The sequence below is a fragment of the Cupressus sempervirens genome, chromosome 2 (genome assembly GCF_028749045.1).
Source record: "Cupressus sempervirens isolate cs-2001-9-10 chromosome 2, ASM2874904v1, whole genome shotgun sequence".
NCBI classification, from domain to species: domain Eukaryota; kingdom Viridiplantae; phylum Streptophyta; class Pinopsida; order Cupressales; family Cupressaceae; genus Cupressus; species Cupressus sempervirens.
In genome coordinates, this window is record NC_143119.1 from 15,259,641 (window position 1) to 15,279,209 (window position 19,569).

Below are 19,569 nucleotides of genomic sequence, written 5' to 3' on the forward strand. Positions count from 1 at the left end.
ACATGGTAATCAAATGAGGTCATCAAAAATCTACGTCAATTTGACAAGAGTTAATTAAAATTCCATAACATGTCTTGTCAAATAAATTTTCACACAAATGTATTTATTGTTCCACACTTCCATATTTGTCTATAATCTTTCCCCAAATTTCTACCATAAATATTTTTCTTTTCACTATTATTTGTTCATCGACTATTCTAGAGTTAGAGGCAATGAAGCTTGGTAAGGAATTACATATATTTTTTGACATGGGAAAGCAGTAAGTTCATACCCTCCCTTCTATGATTCCCCATTTCAGGTTGCTCTTTAAAATGTTTGGGTTTTTGTATGTTGTGGGTTACTTTTATTTTTAGTTAAAATCTCTCTTTTTTTACCAAAGCTCCCTAAACCTGAAAAATAGACTTGTTTGTTGAGTTCTCTCCCTAAAATCTATGATACATTCCTAGTGAATAGGATCTTGAAAATATTAATAGAGAGTAAAAAATGCCCTAAAAGGAATGATTTCTAAAAATTTACCCAATAGTGGATTGTTAGAAGTCGTGGTCTTTCTTCCCACTCTATCATGTCTTGAATTAGTAATAGAATTTGCCAACATATATGATCCCAAAAATAGGTCCATTAGAAAATTTTCAGGAGAAATGTTGGCAAGATCGATAAGGTAATGGTTATAGCAGCTCTACCTTTGAGGAAGCAACCCCGATATATGAAGGAAAGAAGAAAGATTATAATTCCCTCATCGCATAGAGTTGGCTTTTGAAAGTAGTGAAAGGAGGCTCACAATTACCCAAGCCCTTGACTATTGAGCATTTCATAAAAGAGATACAAAATATAGTTTTTCTCCTAAATATGGTACAAGGAAATGAACACGTTTTTCATTGGGATGACTGGATGTACTTTATACAAAAAATTGTGAGAGGTGAGAAATTTATTGATTGGGCAGAGCTAATAGCTAAAAGATTGCACATAGAGTTGTTAGATTTAGCCAATTTGACTCCTTTCTACATGGCCTCTTACCTATTCTACATTTTAGCTATTTCAAAAGGTTGGGAGGGACTTCCCCATGAATGGTGGATTGAAGACATGACAATTTATAATTATTACAAACATCTGCAAGATAGGAAGCTCGTTCAAGAGTTTAGAAGGGTTAATGACATATTTTTGGGGAGGTTAGTCTTTAAACTTAGAGGTAGAGAAAATGATAGGATTACCAAAGAAGCTATACAAGTAATTAATACCTATGGCTACCATTTTATCTAATTCCCAAAGTTCACTCACATTAGAGTTGGGGAATTCGATAGTAAACCCCTTAGATTACTTTGATATTACCTATATAATCTTGAACTATTATAGGTATGAAGGCAATTGGTCGTTGTTGAACAACAATTGAAAAGCACCAAGAAGGCATTAGGGGTTTTATTCCCTATAGAGCTTGGTCATTACAGATGTAAAAGTTTCAAAGATGCTATGTTGATAGAAGATGAACTCCAAAACCTAAACTTGAACCCTTCCATCTTAAGGAAAGATTTTGATTATGCAGGGTTTTCTAGAGATAATCTAGATGTTCCACCCACATTCAAGCATATTCCACAAATGGAGGATTATTGGGCCAATTGTCCAAATGAATTCAAAATCAAAAGAAGATTGTGGTCTAGGATGAATTTAAGGCAGGTTGTAACCTTCAGAATTGGCCTAGACATAAATGAAGTTGAAGAGGATGAGCAAGAAGATGTGTTAGACCATTGGTACCTAAAACAGATTGAAAGTTTCCCAATCCCTGAGCTAGATTGGAGTAAAAGAGAGGTAAACAATTTGCAATTTAGAACTGTCGATATAATTAGAAGAAGTAGAGGGAGAACAATCCTAAGAAAGACTATGAAACATTGGTAGATTTGGAACCTCCAAAAGCAAAACAAGAAATAGAGCATGTCCCTAGCAGTGACACTTCCAATATGGTTGAGAATCAACAAACCTTGAGCGGTGAAGGCAACATCCCTGGATTCCCTTGCCTTAACCAGTAGCTTTGGAACACCAAAGAAGACTCCAATAGCCCCCAAATGGTTGGAGACCTCTATTAGGAAGAAGTGAAGCATAGTGCCTCCTTTACTTATCGATGACCTGGTAGGTAAATGTTTGGGCAAGAAACCCAAGGGCAAAAAGCCAAAAACTAAACCCATGCTCAAGTTTGATGAAAATACAGGGAATTGGATGGCAGAAATTGCCAAGAAAGTCAAGGATAAAGATAATGATGAAGTTAGTACTCAAGATTATCAAATATCATAAGTGGACCTAGGAAAAGGAAGCAAGGCAATCGATATGAAAATATTTGAGGTGTCAAAAAAAAGATTGTTGAACGAGTCTGGAAAGATGCTAATGGCAAACAAGACATGAAGGAAATGATGAGAAGCATGGCTTAGTATATCCATGTCATCCAACCCCTGAACCAGTGTCGCTCAGTGAAATGCTCACTTTTGTAGATGTCAAGTCTCCAATCAATCAAAAAATCTTGGATCATATGCAGATGAGCAAACTAGTCACTAAATCATTTGAGGAATGGATTGAGTTTGTCAAGGCAGAGGTAATCAAACAGGTCAATGTTATGAGTAATGCTCATAAAGAAACCACTAATGTAATCAAGAAACTAGAATCAAGTATAGAGGCTCATGAGAAAGGGAAAGGTAATTGGGTCAAAGAGGTATCATGGATGGAGGAAGCACAGGAATACAACCTACAAAAATTTCTTGCAAAACAACCAATCCCAGGACTAGATGATGAAACCCTCTATGTGATGAAGGATTGCATTGAATGGAGAAAAAAAGTCATCACTCAAGGAGTTTCTAAGATTAAAGAATTACTAATGGGCTGGAAATAATTGATAACATCATTCGAGGAGATTTGAAATGGATTGATAAGTAGTGCACCAATGTAGAGGAGAAATCAGCCAGGTCTGGTGAATAGATTGTCAAAGATTTACAAAAGAAGTTTGAGGAGCTCAAAGAGATAAAAACACCGATAGTACAAGACTTCTTCAAGGTTGTGCACGTGGAGTCTAAATTGATAATAAATCAAAAGCATTTGGAGATGCATGGAACAAAGGTCGGGAAAATTCGCAAGGACAAAGAGGTATGGAAACAGACGATGGCATATCTCGGATTGTCACATCAGCAAATCATCTCTGCATTTACTTTTGCCTATGAAAATTGGAAAACAACCTAACTGGTTTCTTCCTCATCGAAGAAATCCTAGGATCATAGAGACCTAGAGATATTTGGCAGGTGCAGGGTGCCATAATTTTAGTCTCTTTTATTGTTATGCTTTACTAGTTTAATTAGTTATAGTAACTAATAGACTATTCAATCCTGGTGAAGTAATTTTGACTGTGGTTAGTTTCAGCCCTACGTGGCTATATATGTTAAGACTTGATACTAGTTTAAGGTCGACTCTGTGCATACAAATAAACTTTTTTTTTATATATCTATGCTTTAATTAAAAGTAAGAACTCTATGATGAAATATATATGAAATTCTACTAGTTTTATAATCAAAGTTTTCTAAATATTGGATACTGCTATTCATTGATATATATGGTGTGTTCTCTTGTGGAAATCAATGGTGTGTGAAGATGCTGATTTTTTATCATAGACAAATTCTTATTTTGGTTTGAAGTAATAGAGGTGAAGAAGTATTAAAATTGGCTTTATTTTGTAATAATAACAAGCATCTGGTTGATTATTGTTATATAATTTGAATGTGTTGGTTAACAATTTGTCTTCCTTGTATTTTGGTTAATACCTTGACTTCTAATATACCCAGTATGGTGGAAAACAAAAGAGTTAACGACAAAATGAGTCAATGTAGTAGTCTATCAAAAAACCTTCAATTGAAAGGTACAACTCCCTTGTGGTGCAAAGGTTTGCAATGAATTTTTTTTTAGTAGATCGGTTGGTTTTGAGGGGTATGCTCTTAACCAGAGAGCAAGAGAGGTATATCTAGATTGCCTCACAATTCAAGCAATCTAGGCCAATTTTAGATGATGACTCACAACCTCCACAAATATGAATGTGCATGAATCATTTTAAAGTTCATATAATCATTTAGAATGCAATCTACTCTATCTTCTGAATGCAAGATACAACAATGCAAGACTATCTACAAATGTACACTGCATAAGAAAAGAAAGTATGGTCAACTTGACAATACCTAGATTGCCCAAGTGAGTGAGATTAAAGAATACCCAGATTGCTTCCTACTCAGCTCCTTTCATTAACCAAAAACCCGGACTTCTTACATAGCAATGAAATGCATAAGAACTAACTTGTAAAAAATAGAGGAACTAAGATAATATTGTAACAAAGGAAGTAAAACTCACATCCACTGAAAAGAAAGAAACGAAACCCAGTTTATTTGCAATCTCACTATTTTCATTAATAGCATATAGTAACGCCCCGCCAAGGGATCCAAAAGAATTAACCTAAAGTTTCACTAAGTTTGCTAAACATTTTTTTTTTTTTTTTTAAGTAAGAAAGTATAACATACACATCAAACACATAGTAGCGGAAGCAATATCATGTAATCATCAACAAACATACATCACAAGTTACATTCCTTAAGGATCCCAAGACGTTGAGTCACATTTAAATTTAATTAATTCTAAGTCTAACAACTACCACATACATATGAAAGAATAATCAGAAAGTCCAATGTCCATAATATACATTTGTTCTGAATGCCTCCTGGCAAATTAATTCGGAATGCTCAATCATCCTCTGTACATGTCACAGGGTATGAAAGGCTTAAAAGAATATACATATGTAAAAATAGAAATACATCAACCTCCACAAATCCATGATACAAAGTATAGTAAAATTATATGAAACCATTCACCATACATGATACATCCATACATCCATAATAATAAACCATCTATCATAAATCACAACTAATCTAAGTGTGTGGTTCCTCCCAACCATCAATAACATCATTAGACCATCATGGGCCCTAGCCATCCCCCACGCGTAACATCCCAAGTCACCGAAGAGATTATCGGTAGTATAGTAATAGGGACATCACTCCTAAAACATACTACCTCATATGCATAAAGAAATCTAACATACTAGAATAAAGCATAAGATGATCCTCCAAAGTAGAACGCATCACCTAAACATTAAGAACAAGCATCCCAAGAAGCTCCAGCCATGGTAGCACCAAACGGATCTCAAATGGTAAGAGTAAAAGCACTACCACCCGACCGCGTGGAACCTAAATGGTCCACTCCCACCGCGCTGAGGAGATAGTCTCAAGTCCCAAACAAGGTATCAAAACACAAAACACAAATACTCTCTACGTCTGGGAAATCCTAAAAGTATACTAACTCAAAGGTTCCAACATAGAAAGACATCTAGACCCAGAGGCACCACAAAGACACGTAGGAAACCTGCTATGCAAGCGGAAAAGTGTCATCGCAAAAGTCACGTAGAAGTTACCCGAGCAATCCCTTAGGAATCTCGGGTCCCTACTGATCCTGCGGCCACTAGTATCCTCTTGTACTGACGAGGCATACTATGAAATGCAAGGTCATAACCAAGCGTTCTCTCTACCCCATCCTAGCCTGTACTAGCACTCAAGGCATGGGAGAGAACATACAATTATCTTATTAGGTTCATTTAAGTCAGTATTTAGGTGAGATGTTTTCACTTGTTAAAACAAACAACTTGCAATGAGTCATCCCCAGAGCCACTTCGAGTCTCCCGTCCCTCATTGCAAGCCACTTCCCGACACTCCACGTAGATAACCTACCCTAGGCTCATGAAAACACAAAACACAAAATATCACCTCAGCCCTATAGAAGTGACTGGAAAGCATCAAATGATAATCATAATGATCACAACAGTTCTCTATCAGCAACTGAAGGCATCAATGATAAGTCAAAATATCTAATGGTTCTCCAACGAGAAACCAACAGGTATCCCAATAATAGATCACAATATTGATCAAAGACTCCATAATGGTCAAGTCAAAACATAACATCATCAAGAACATAACAAACACTTCAGTCCTCTCAAGCGACCGAAAAGCAATCCAAGTATAACTGATCGAGACTCAAAAATGGTTATCAAATATAACTGATCGAGACTCGAAAATAGTTAAGTCTGGTATCTCAAATACATACACTTTAGCTTCACACCAAGAAACTGGAAAGTAATAACAAACAGTAATCACAAACATGTCATAGAGCATATCGACACATCACTGTGGTTGGGTTTCAAAAGATCGAGACCAAAACAACATATCATCTCAATCACATAATCCCCCGAGCCTCTGGTAACAACCTAAATTGGTCAACATCTAACAACCCCCAAGAACCCCAAATCATAGATAACAAAATAGTCACATAGAAAACAGAATCATCCCGCATTTGGGTTTGATTTGAAAACATGTGGTTGAATTAAGTGTAAGGTTCCAGTTTCCATTTTAATGTATGTTTCAAGTAAGTAAGTTTCATAGTTGACCCCTACAAATTAACCCAATCTTGTTCTTATCATAACATGACTTAAGAGTAATTATAATCATTTATTAAAATTATTAAAATAATAATTGATTGACTATTAAATAAAAATAATCTCATATCCTCTTAATAATAACTTAGTTAAAACTTGATTAAGATTTAACTTACTTAATGAAACCATTAATAATAATTGTTCATTATTAAACAACTATTAGTTCAATATAATATCCAAAATTATTTATTAGCATCTCATAAATTAAAAGCTTTTTTAAATATTTAATATAGATTAAATGACATAAGATTAACATTAAATAATGTATAATAATAAATAAATTTGATATAAACTAAATCACATATAACCTAAAAACTTTATAAAACAATTTGTATAAAACTTAAGCAAACGATTTACAAATCGTTGAGGGCTTGAAATTAATGATGGCGTTGTCAAAACAGTCGCCCATTATGAAGAAAGCCATGCGATTTAAAATCGCAGGCAGCCCCCACACGTGAATAGCCGCCGTAGAAAGGTAAGTGGGGTTGGGTTAATTACCCCGCCCTAAAACATATTTAATTTTTTTTTTTTTTTTGTTTTTTTTTAATATGTTATTTTTAAATTTCGCTTAAGTATATAACTTAAGTTTTATTTAATAATTTTTTTTATTTATTATTATTATTATATATGTGTGTGTGTGTGTGTGTGTGTGTGTGTGTGTGTGTGTGTGTGTGTGTGTGTGTGTGTGTGTGTGTGTGTGTGTGTGTGTGTGTGTATTTTTTTTTTAATAAAGATTTAAAATAAACAATTTCTCTTTCAATAAATTGCCATAATTATAATTTTACACATGTTATTTTTTTTATTTTTTTTTTAATATTTAATTTATAATAATTGTTTTAACAATTCTCTTCCCCCTTATAAGTACAGATATATGTATATTTTATTATTATTATTTTTAATAAATAATTGTCATTTTAATCTGATAGAAAAGATAAATTGAACCATTCGAATTTTCAATTAAGAATTTTTATTCTCAAAATCAAACATTTTCCCAAATTTAAATTTCTCAATCCAATGTTAATTCAACCCAAATCTCGATTTAATCCAAATTCCCTTCTTACCTATGAATGAGGTTTTCTAAATAATTTTCCAATCTGGATTTATAGATGAAATCGAATAGCAAAAGATCTAGAATGAAGACATGATACATTCAAGGAGACAAGATTCTTACAATAACGAAGTAGACAGAACCTATTAAATTTCTTAAATCATTTAGGGGTCAAAATACCATACCCTACATGAACCTGATGCTAACACGCAATCCCCAAAAATTTGTAAGAGAACTCGCTCCTCTTCAATAACTTTCTTCTGAAAATCTTTCCTAGAATTCTCCTTCTGAAATTTGCTTCCAAAAACTCTCTCCAAAATTCACATTTCCCCAAAATTGTGTCCAATATCTGTCGTCCCTCTAAAATGAACCCACAAGTTGTGATCAAGAGTTCCCCTCAAATTGGGGCACTTAATTGTGCGTTCACCCTAGAAGACTCTTTACTCCACTGAGTTAACTCTCAAATTAACTTTTATTAATCTTTGCTTAATCTTTTAATGCACATTAAATGAATTATTAAATAACTTTATTTCATATTTCACTTGACTTCTATTTTAATCTCTATTACTTTTAAACCCATGCGCACTTTATGAAATTAAAACAACATTATTATTTTCTATTATTTTATCTTTTAATTAATTTCTCATATTTAAGCTCATGCTTAGATCATGCGATCTAGAACCTTTAAAAATATAATATCTTTTCCACTTTTAATTTATTTAAGAAACTTTAATTGATAAAATATTTATTAATTCAATTAATAATAATATTTAGCATTTATTTAAAAATAAACTCTAAATATATATTATTATTAAATTAAATAAATATTATCACATTCTAAAATTATACTTAAAACTTTTATCTCCAAATTTAATTCTTTTTATTTAATTAATTTCTCAATTAATTAAATATAATTAAATATTAGAATATCATAATAATTTTCTATTAAATTAAATCATTAATTAACCTTTTTAATTAGACTTAATTAGTAGAAAAAATACATCAAGGACTCATGAAGCAACATACGAAAACCCATCATAGGAAAACACATACTAAATAAAAAAAAAGGGTTATAATCACGAATTAACGTCATCTGACGCATTTGGAGGGTACTTAACTCAGATACTTGTCCTAATTATCAATTAGGACAATTGGCTAAAGGGTTTTAGGAATTGGACTTAAGAGTTTATCTCCCCTCTCTTACCATTGAGATAATGCGATAGGGTACGCTCATCCTGGCAATTCAGGGAAGTCGATACCCGGTACCTGCAACCTGCATAAAATCCACGCATGTACAGACACAATATTCTAAGCTAAACAGGCAATGGCAGGAAGTGGTGCATCGTGTAGATCCCGACTAGCAGGTGACTACGACTCCCTTCCTTAACCACATCAGAAACACCATACATAAAGAAAACAACACGCACACCATACACATGCAGTATGGGGTAAGTATCCATAAGAAAGCACATGTGCTAATAAACCATCTAACTAATCATCATCGATAATTGAAAACATTGAATAATCATCGTACATGCATGAAATATAGAGTACCAAGTAATCTCATCATATAATAACTGAGTGTAAAACCACATCTGATAATCTCTAAAATAATAATACTAATCATCAAACATAAAATTGGCCTAAAAGAGTTTGGCAAGGATGACTGAAAATACGACTTAGGGGCAGGCACTACACATATTTTATTCCAAGTACCATACAAGGACTAAATGAACAACAAATTCAAGATGCAAATGCGGATTCTCACTCAGTAGTCCCAGCTACAAGGGTTTGCCCACATAATAAATTTGTCGATCTTATTTACTCGTCAAAAAGTTACATTTATAAGCCTTCTTAGAAATGGCCAGTTATGTTTGATGATTACATTGTTGAGCATCTCTGAACAAATGAATGCTAAGAATAGGATTGACTAAGTTATCATTCAGTACAAAAGTCTAAGGCTATGAGGAGAATGCCAAATATTGCTACAATATCAGGAGAGAGAGAGAGAGAGAGAGAGAGAGAGAGAGAGAGAGAGAGGACACTTGTCATATTTGTAGAAAAGGATGTATGTAATGCTTCTGTCGAAGCATTAGATCTTCTTCGAAGTTATGGATTTAGCTCTATAGGCCTTCATTATTTCAATTACATTCTTCAGCATCGTGATTCTTGGGATAAGGATCTTGTCAACTCTAAGCATCCAATAGTCATGTTTTTCTGTTAGTTCTATTCTAGAAATATTTTCTTGGAGCTTTTATGTTGCACACTTCAGGACGCAATTCACTAGTTTGAGTTCTAGAAGCTTTGCCCCTTGGAAGGTTGTTGGGTTAGAAGTTTCTTCAATGAATGCTAGAAACTTAGTCTTCATTCACTCAACATCCACTAGCTGTTGGTTACTGGTGACATAAGATTCAGTATGTAAAACCTGTAGATATTCAGATATCTTATCCATTTCCTTCTTCATTAAATCACCAACATATTTCAATTCATTCTCAAACTTCATTGAAGTCTCATATTTGAATTCCAAATATTGCTTCCAATGAAGCAATGGCTCTTGGTTGGATTTAAGTATCCCATGGTTTACAACCACATTGGTCTTCCTGTCAATCACCTCTTGTAATAGAACCAATTGCTCTGTTAAGCTTTATGATTCCTTCTTCATTTAGTCCTAGTGATTAGACATTATTTCTCTCAATCTATATGTGTCTAACAACAAAGTTCCAAGGTTCTCAATGAGGGGAGGACCTTGGGCCTTAAGTTCCTCTATCCACGCACGACTAGTTTGACCAAATGCCTCTCTTGTTGTAGCTTAAGCAATAAGTTCTTGTTCTCCTCTGCACTTGGATCAAATGTACTTGAAGGTGTGCTTTCAAGTGCAACTCTAATGTAATCCATCAATTCTCTATTTGAGGCCTTCAGTACCTCTTTCTCAGACCTTAACTCCTCCATCTTAACTTCTATCATAGTATTAGTTGATTTCTAGATGTTGACCATAAAGTCATGCACTGGAATTCCCATGTCAACAGTTTTGATGTAAAAATCATTAGGAGTTATTTTATGAAACTTTCCTTCCTTCTAGAGTTCTACAATCTCCAGAAGCAAGTGTCTAGAAATTGAGTCTATTGCCAACACTGCAATGGTCTTCTACTATTTTGTTTTCTTTGACACGGGCTGAGGTTGAGTTGCTTGCACAATGAGGTATTTAGATGGAGCAATTTCCTCACATCTCTTCTTTATATCAATGGTCTCTTCCAACCAAGATTTGGTTGAAAAGACATTGAGTGTTGACTATATGGTTGTAGGATCAAAAAGCTTCCCCACCACTGGAGAGGTCACCTTGATCTTGCTAGCAAATGGAAAGGTAGTTATTTTAGTAACTGAAAGGGATAGAATTTTACCTTGTTGGGATGTATCTTTTTGATGAAGGGTGCTCCCCTTAATACCATAAACACATAATCGAAACAATAGCAATTATGAGAACAAAATAGGGGCTTCTTATTACCGCCACAAATGCAAAATTACAGAATTCACAATTACGAAATGCTAACCCACACGGGCGCCTTCATTACAGTATCTCCAAAACAAAGCTACGAACTATCACCCAAAGTTGTTTTAGACAATGTTCAAGCCTTTCTTAAATAGGCAATTTTATGTCGCTCAAGAAGGTTCTAGACACTCAAACTTAATACCTAGGGATGATAGACCCTAACAATACATATAGAGTCGGCCAAATACACCTTTGACATTTATTTCTAGAATTTTCGAGTAGCCCAACTTCAGAAGGCCATAACTCACGAACTGTTCCTCTGATTGGCTATTATAACCATTTTCCAAAAACCTTAGCTCTTGATCTACAGGCTTAGATCCATGCAAGCGCCCATTCATTGAGTTTTCGGACCTCATCCAAGGCCTCTAAGGCCTTCAAAAATGAGTTCAAAGATTTTTCTCCAAAATTTTCCACCGAAAATCTGCAATAACTTATCTGAAACTGAAGCTAGAGCAATGAGATTTTTATGGTAGGCTTATAATTTTGAAATGGGCCTTCATGTAGAAAATCAGAACATTTCGAGCTCGTATGACAAACTTAATAAAAATAGTAAGCTCCTAGAAATAGTAACCCCCTGTCTACTAGTCCTAATTAAAATAGAAAAGGCTGAAAATAAAAATATTTTTGGGTGATGCAAGATTTCCCTCACACCCAGGATGCTCCTACATCACTTTCTCCTGTCCATCGAGAGGATTGTTATCACCATCTAGGTCAATAACTGGCACAAAGGAGTCCTTGACTACTGATTTCTCCTTCTCTATATCTTTATCTTTCTCCACCTCGTTATCTCCCACTTTTCTAGTGTTTGGCAAAGATCCTCCTCCATAGATTGGAGCAACTTGTGTATTCTTTTCAGGAGGTTGATCTCCTCCTCCACCAATAGATTTTGCTAGTCTAGTTGATGTGGCAGTAGTGGTTGAAGTAGCGGTTGGTGAAGATAGAGCAATTCCAGATGCTACTCCATTGGCAAAAACTAGTGGTTCTAGTTCTCTTCTTACTTGCTCATGTCCATTCTACCCACTTATCTGTCATTTTGATGATGCCATCCATGAGAATTTCCATTGTATCTATGACAGGACCATCAGGCGGAATCGACACTATAGGAGTGTCCTGGATTTGTTCATAAGTGGAGGGCCTCATATAAGAACCATCATCTGTAAGATCACTAACATCAATTTTATCATTGTATAACTTGATTTCATCAAGAGTTAGCCTAGACCAGTACCTCTCTCTAGTTTGGTACTCATCATAACATCTGGCCCAATAGTCCTCAATATTCAGAACATGCTTGTAAGCATATCCTAGCTTTAGATGATCTTTGACAAAGCTAACAGGATCATATTGGGGCCTTATGATTTCATAGTCGATCAATTTAACCCTGTTCTCACAGCCTTTCACCAAATTTTGGGCATCAAGCCTAGAGGCACAAGAATAAGGTCCTGCCACAATTGGGAAGGGGATGTCAGCTATCTTCTTTACATTGGAACATAAGGTATTCACATCTACAATTTGCCTGCGTAATTCAACAAGAACTACTTTATCTTCAATATACCTAGGGAGTCTTTTCAGAAAACCATCGAATGCACCAACCCTTAGGTATGAGAATGATAGAAATTTAATGAAGCATCATCCAAACTGACTCACTATTGATATGGCTTCCAGTGAGAATCTCCGCTCAAGGCACCCTTGCAAATCCTAGCATAGCCTCATTGTGAAGGCGTCATTTACCTTTACATATTCTTCGAAGCTCTTTTCGAGTTGTCAGTGAGGATAGAATTCATATACCTTCGTGTTCTCATCATAGTCCTTAATGTTGGGAAGACCGGGCCATAGATGATGCATGGCTAAAGCATATATTAGGTATGATGACATGAAAAATTGCTTGAATGCTTTGGACGAATTTAGCTAGGAGGCTAGCTCTTCACATATGATTTGGGCCCAATCAACTTGCAAATCCTCAGCACATATGGCCTGAACTAAATAGAAGTGATGCTAGATAAAGTCGTAGATCTCTTCCCTACCTTTCAATCTTAGCAAGAATGCCGAGATGTCCACAATTTCCCTTTTTAAGTTGATTCCAAAAAGGGATCTTCGCATTTTACTCTTTTTGGAACAAGGAGTCTAGAACTAAGTTCTCTACATGTCCTCTCTTCTCAAAGTCTTCTTTTCATTGAACATTGATGCAGAAGAAGAAAAGTCAATGCCACAGTACTTCTCCTTCATTGGAATTCCAAAAGTAAACTGCATCAATTCTTTGTTCACTAAAAGCTGGATAGATTGGTCGGGGAACAAGATCTGCTTGGTTTTTGGGTTATATCTTTCTATACAGTCTTTTACCAACTCTAGAGCTTGTATTGCCATGGGGTATCCAACATCCTCAACTAACTCGCTATCCTTCAATTTTTGGGTTATTGGGTGAATGGGTTGCAAATTCAGCCTTTTGTGTAGGTCGCACGAATCATAAAATTTGAAAGAAGTATCTACGAAGTTCTTTATCTCACTCTCTAATCCAATTAGACGATCAAACCCAATAGCCCTAAGTATTCACGCAAAGAAAGCAATTGTTTGATAAAATAGTTGTTAAAACAATGAAGAAGTCCGCTTGGGGAAAATTCGATCATATATATGTGGGAATCCAAATGTTAGCGCCACATGAATGAAATAAATCATAACTAACAACTGTAACGATTGGATTTGTAATAAATCATATGGTTAACAGCTATTTAAAAAAATTCATTTCCACCCATCTGATAGCTCATAAATCTGATAAACATAATATCAATTTTAATCTCCTATAGTAGCAAGATTATTTCCTTTCCAGATCCTTTTACTTAAGTTTATGGAGAGCCACCCTCTTTACTTGAGAATCCAGAGTGAAGGCTTGCGCTTTAATCCATTAAGTGAGGGGAAAGAAGCAATGCCTTGCTTTTTCGTAGACTTATCTCTACCTTTGATTTCCTTTGGCTTGGAGGCGCAATGTGTGAACTACTATTTTCGTGCCTTGAGTACGTTACCTCTTTCTTCTTTGCATGAGGCTTTTTCTCTTGGTTTCTCAACTTAGCTCGAAGAAGCCACAAAAAGAATTCTTCGTCTTGATCACATGAACATTTTATTTCTTTTGTATTGGGCTCTTCTTTGCAATCAATTCCATCAAAAGCATCTTTATGGTATCTCCACAACATATCCTTGCATCTAGTTCTAAAATTGTTTACCTTCCTTGTTTTCTAGAAAATAAGCTTTGAGTGTTTCCATTACACAGACAAGCACCATTGAGGCCTTCGCTTTCCAAAGAGAGAAACAGTCCTCGAGATTAATTGTTGACTTTGGATTTATCATTTAGTAATGCACATCAAGGGCCCAGATTAGCCTCCTTATAACACAGCGCCCGGATCCACTGGACATGTGGAGCTTTATGAATGGATCATGAATTCTCTTGCTTTATCCTTAAGGCTATTCATTTTTTAAATCCCAACCTTTGATCTAAAATACCATCAACATTCAAGATATGTTATTCTTAAGGAAAGCCTTTGCTTTGGAAACACATTAGAAGATGTTCGCTTCTAGAGGATGAGAAACTTGAAGGATGAAGTTTTGTTTCTTTGCACAGAAATGAACTCTGACTTTGGATCTTTCAGTCTAAGAGTCTCTTAGCTTACGGCCTTGCTTCTCTTTGGTCTTTTCATTGTGAATCAACTAGATATACACCTACGGATGCCATTGTTGCTCTATTCTTCGGGATCTTGCTTGATGAAGTTCGCCAAAGATGGATAGCCATCAAAAAGGGTCAAAATCCAAAGCAAACTCCTTACTTGAGGTAGGAACAAAATTGTGGAAACAAATAGGACTTTCTTCTCATCAAGAAGACGCTCAAACAACAACTTGCCCAAACCTAAATCACCTAAGACTTTAATGCAATGAAATGACAAGAATCCCGCATGGAGGCATTAGGGGGAAGTGGTGCAGGGAAAACTCGGAAAGAACACAAAAGGAAAACCTTAGGTTGTTTTGATGAGAATAGAGCCACCTAAGAGCTATCTAGGATGGGGCTTGAATATAATTGCATTGAAAGCTCATCAAGCTAGAAGCTTAAAAGGGCTAGACTGAAAGTTTGGCAACAAAATGGTTCTTCAAATTGCAAATTTCGTTCATTTTGATGAGTTGAGTGTTTCACCTTTTTATTTTCTAGTTAAAAATACATGTGAGAGACATTCTCTCGTAATGAGAAATTGTCGAATATCTTTCATTAAGGTAGTTGCTCCTAAAAGTAAAACTTGCATAGAGTTTACTATTAAAAAAACTCAATTGTTGGCATTGTAAAACAATTCATTTTCCTTTGAGGTGAAAATAAAAAACTTAGATTGTCAGAGGGAAAAATTGTTTGCCAACACTAGTGACTCCACATTGTAGAGGAGGTTGAGTACCATTAGAGCAAGCTAAGGAGATGAAGAATAGAGAGACATCGGTATTAAGGGAAGTGCCCTTAAATCCCTTAAAAGGATGTATATAACAAGATTTGGAATTTAATAGAATTTGAGATTCGCTTTTGTACTTGTTTCGTGTTATGCCTCTATGTTTGTTGAGTTTTCAGTTATTTTCTAGCAGTTGTGTATGTGGGGGCATCTTTTCTCTTGTCTTTTAACTTAACCTTGAAGGTTATAGTTTGTGATGGGTATTGGCTACAACCCTTGTCTATCTAATAGGACACAAAGGATATGATATGTGTCTGTGCCAAACTAACTCCTCAATGTTAGTCGATAGGATGTATTGTTGTCAGACAAGTCTGACCCCCAAAAAAAAAACTTCTTGATGGTCAAGAATTCTATCCATATTCCAATTGTAGGTCTATCGTGTCTTCTCAAGTTGACATTATTTGAGTTTCAAATTAGGCAACCACTTTACATATATTGTTATTTCATTAACCACTCCTTTTTCCTATTATAAACAATCCTTTCATTATTATAGTCATTGTTTCTTGTCTTAATGCCACTTAATTGAATTATGCAAAATAAATTGCTAACCATTGTATTACTTAAAGTTGTTGAATGTAATTACAATCCAAGAGACATTTGACTTCAGATTGGATGACAACCATTTTGGTCACTGCTGTTGACATATGTAATTATTGACTTGATTATGAATTCTACTTTAATTGAAGATCAACGCCTTTCTGCATTCTTGCATCAATGGTATCTCAGTAAGCACTGGAAATACATATCATGATATTTACATAGAAGTCTTCCCTTATATTTCAAGGTCGTGTCTTTATATGAACCGCTTACTTGTGTCTGATTTATTTGATTCGCTGTGTATTACTTGTTGTCTTCATCTGAATCAGTTCTTTTCAGCAAGCATGATATGCTTCAATCGCATTATTTTCCCTTATTATCAAACTTTCTATAAGGGTTCATTTGGCTGAGGGAATATAAATATGGGAATAGCAATACTTATTCTAGAATACCTATTCTCAAATAGAAAATGGGGATACGTATTTCTATTCTTGTTTGATTCAGCCAGAATTTGATGGGGAATTCATGGACCGAAAATTTATGTTTTCTAAAATAAATAAAATTGAAATAGAAATACGTATTCCTATTTCACCTATTTAGGTGGAATAGCAAATGCTCATTTTTGGGCTAAAATTGGAATACGTATTCCAATTTTATTCCTATTCCAATTCCGATCTAGTGCATCCAAACAGAGAATTCAAAATCTTAAGAATTTACATATGCCTATTCCACTTGTATTCCCACTGCCAAACGGACCCTAACATCAGTCTTATTCAAATACCAGCATTGCTTCTATTATTAACAGAATAAAAAAATTGTTTGAATATAGTGGCAAAGATGGAATCACTCTGACTTATGAGAGAACAAACATATATAAACCTTATGCAAGAGAATATCCACTTTGCCAGATAGGATGTCTATGCCACAAAAATTGATGACATTCAAGGATGCATAAATAATAGATATAGAGAAGTCTCAATTCCAGAAGAATAAGCAGAAGTTTCAATTAATCTGATAGGATCTTGTCTTTACACCTGCTCTGATACCATGTTAAGGTAGGATCATTCTGCTGTAACTGTAACTTATACTAGCCCTTATGATTTTTCTGTGTATTTCAAGGGTACCTTCTCAATGCATATGTATATGATATTAAGGTGCATGTCTCCATAGAGACATGTTGCTTTAACTCTCATTAGTTATCAATAACATTTGCTTATTAATTATTATCATGACTAAGAATATGATAATAAATAATAATAGAATATATATATATATATATTCAAATGAATTTTATCCGACTGAAACTACAAAACTTTAACATGGACAATAATGAGTGTCCTGGTTATTTTGGGCATGGTCTAGGGTTCTGTGGCATTCAAGGGTTTTAAATTAAAAGGTTTTAGTGGGTGAGGTTCAGCTACAGGTTTGTGCCTTTTTTCAGCTAAGTAGAAAAGAGCAATTGCCAGGGCAAAAGATTTTGGACCTCTCACAACCCTTTTCAATGTACCTCTTCTTGATGGTACTGTTGTTGTCTTTTAAGGCTTGAGATCTAAAAAAGAGGTGATATTTTGGAACTTGCGGAAAAAATCATTGTTTCTCCTTTCTGGTTGAATGAAAAAATCGTAGCTTTTAGACATATTGTTAACTAGTTTCATCTCTAACAGTATTGAACCCATTTGAATTTTTAACTGTAATAAGCATCTCTGGGATTGCCAATTTTTCCTATGTTCTTCATGGTTTTCAAGAAATGAAACAGCATTTTCGATGGAGATTTTTTAAGGGAAAAGATGCTCATCTCTCATTGAGAGCGGCTGGCATAATTTTGCCATTTCTCTGTACACATGTTTTTCATCATAGAAATACGATTAAGAGAGTGAGGCTAGCACTCTGTTTAAAAAACATGGAATCATTTGGTTGCTATCTCGGAAAAATTCTGTATTTCATCTTCCGATTCCTCAGGCAGAAAATTTAGGAAGAACATTGACAGAAAATGGTCTGACAAATCTATGATAGAAGCTCTACAATTTTTTTTTCCTAGGAATTTCATCAGAGAAACAGTAAATATATAAACAAGGTTCTCTGAAAGTTTCAACCAACTAAGAACTGCCAATTTTTAATTAACTTCTTACATGACCAGGAAACCTCAAGCCCCTCGACCCTGTAGCGCCCAATGAAAATCTTGCCTCAAATTCCCATTTTCCCAGAAGATATTTCAAATTTAAGTCTACCAAAAACTATAATATTGCAGGGAGTTGCTTGAACCAGAAAAATTAGAGGAGCATTCAATTCCCTGAACCACTCTTTTTTTTAAATGTAAATTTAAAGACACTAGTTTTATTAGCATTCAAATAGTTTATTGGCCACATCTTAATAAGCTTCAATGAACTAAACCAACACAACTTAGGTGAAGCTTCATACATCATCCAGGCACTTCTAAATCGTTAAGTGCATTCTTCAAGTAACTCTATTTCTTTCTTCATATACTACTTAAACACTTTGATACTAACTCTAGCCCTGTAGAAGAGTATAGGCCTGTGTTCTATGTTTGCTTCTAGATTTGTGCCAATGTTTGAGCAAATTTCAAGCTGAATACCTGCAAGAACAAAGAAAACATCTCCTTCCTGAACATTAGTTTTTGACTCATCCTTTTGATATTTTTCGTCACTAACCCATCGCCATACAAAATTAAAAGATGTGATGGTCCTGAGACTCCTAGAAATGTTGTCGTCATACTAAGACAGGAAATACTTCAAACTCATAGAAAGGTGCTGAGTGTTGAGATGTAAAACATTCAATGGTGCCGCATCTAAAATCTCTGGCAAGCCCTGCTTGTATGTTAACATCAAACAAAGTATTTCGACTTCAGGGAAGTTTGGGTCAGGCCCAGCCTGCACAATAATATTAGATGTAGCTATGCATTCAACACATTCCCCATACATGTATGCATGAGGTTAATTTGCATCTAAATGAAGAACTTCCCTGCAAGAAAGCTTGACATAATTTAAGAACAATGCAAATACAATACCCATATCCTTTGGGTATTGCTTTTCTAGCCTTAGAACAAGTTTCTCTTGTAACCGTTGGATAAGTCAATCATTAATAAGGAATTCGTATTTCTAATGACGAGAATAATGACCTCCAAATTTTAGCATCTTCTCAAACCAGATCTACAAACAGAGGATCAACAAGAAAATCACAGATGTAACTGTGCTTACAAATGTGCTACTTCTTTTTCCTTTGGTCTTAAAATGAGAAACAATATTTTACCAAGTGAATGCAGAGAAAGTTGAGAGAACACAAATTTTAACATAAAAGTTTCTCCTTAACCAGCAATATAAAAGATAATTCTGACTCCTATAAGTATAAAATTTATCTTGGGTAGGTATTCATGTTCAACCAATGTTCAAATTGTGAC